Source organism: Schistocerca nitens, chromosome 1, assembly GCF_023898315.1.
Source record: "Schistocerca nitens isolate TAMUIC-IGC-003100 chromosome 1, iqSchNite1.1, whole genome shotgun sequence".
Lineage (NCBI taxonomy): Eukaryota > Metazoa > Arthropoda > Insecta > Orthoptera > Acrididae > Schistocerca > Schistocerca nitens.
In genome coordinates, this window is record NC_064614.1 from 65,740,512 (window position 1) to 65,741,903 (window position 1,392).

At 47.3% G+C, this 1,392-nt stretch overlaps 1 pseudogene; it reads left to right on the plus strand.

Annotated features, from left to right (window-relative positions):
- Nucleotides 1-286: 286 nt before the first annotated feature.
- LOC126208621 (5S ribosomal RNA) lies at nucleotides 287-404 on the plus strand (annotated as a pseudogene).
- The last annotated feature ends 988 nt before the right edge of the window (nucleotides 405-1,392 follow it).

Sequence of the window (1,392 nt, forward strand, 5' to 3'; positions counted from 1 at the left end):
CATTTTATTTTTTATGTAGGACTAACAGTTCGCGTTTAGGGAGAGATAGAATATGAAAATCTCACCCGTGGCATTGAAGGCTAGATATAACATTGCGGATTGCATAAAGCGACCTCGGTAGGGGCAGCTGAATAATCCTGCATACAGGGTGAGACACGTAAGACGTAACACCCCTTTTATTTCCTGAACGGTTACGCATATCTAATCGCGGTTTCCGGCAAATGTTGGAGCGCCAGTTGCACGTACGTTTTTCTTTGGATAATTTTTTTAACGCTAATATCAACGTGGCAACGGCCTTGCCGCAGTGGATACACCGGTTCCCGTGAGATCACCGAAGTTAAGCGCTGTCGGGCATGGTCGGCGCTTGGATGGGTGACCATTCAGGCCGCCATGCGCTGTTGACATTTTTCGGGGTGCACTCAGCCTCATGAAGCCAATTGAGGAGCTACTCGACCGAATAGTAGCGGCTTCGGTCAAGAATACCGTCATAACGACCAGGTGAGCGGTGTGCTGACCTCACGCCCCTCCTATCCGCATCCTCCACTGAGGATGACACGGCGGTCGGATGGCCCCGGTAGACCACGCGTGGCCTGAAGACGGAGTGCCTTAGTATAAACGTAGTTATTGAAGCAAGTACGTTTTGTTAACTGGAACCGTATACTTCTTATAACTGCATTCAGTAGTCCTTGAGAGACAATTCCAGTAACAAAGCATTGTTAATGTTGACGTTGAAACCTGTCGTAAAAAATTCGAGAAATGTCCTAGCTGTGAGAGGACAGCTGCTGAAATCGAGATTAGCGATGCAAACATTGCCAAGCAGAGCTCTCTTACTACTCTATGTCAGAATGTCGACACATTTTCCTATTTAGTTGTCTGGACTGCATGCCGCTCATTTGTGCTTCATCATTCGTTGCGTGCACACATGGACGCTAATGACGACAAGTCGGATATACTAATTTCGTATGGTTAATGTAAAAGAGAAACCATAAAAACGGTACAACGGTATAGTGCTGTCCATCCGGATCGTCGCTGCGCCGGGTAGCCGCGTGGTCTGGGCGCCTTGCCAGAGTTCGCACGGCTCCCGCCGTCGGAGGTACGAGTCCTCCTTTGGGCATGGGTGCGTGTGTTGTCATTAGCGTACGTTAGTTTAAATTAGATTAAGTAGTGTGGACGATAAATAGTTTGGACAAGAAGAGAATAGAAGCTTTCGAAATGTGGTGCTACAGAGGAATGCTAAAGATTAGATAGGTAGACCACATAACTAATGAGGAGGTATTGAATAGAATTGGGGAGAAAGAGGAGTTTGTGGCACAACTTGACAAGAAGAAGGGATCGGTTGGTAGGACATGTTCTGAGGCATCAAGGGATCACAAATTTAGCACTGGAGGGCAG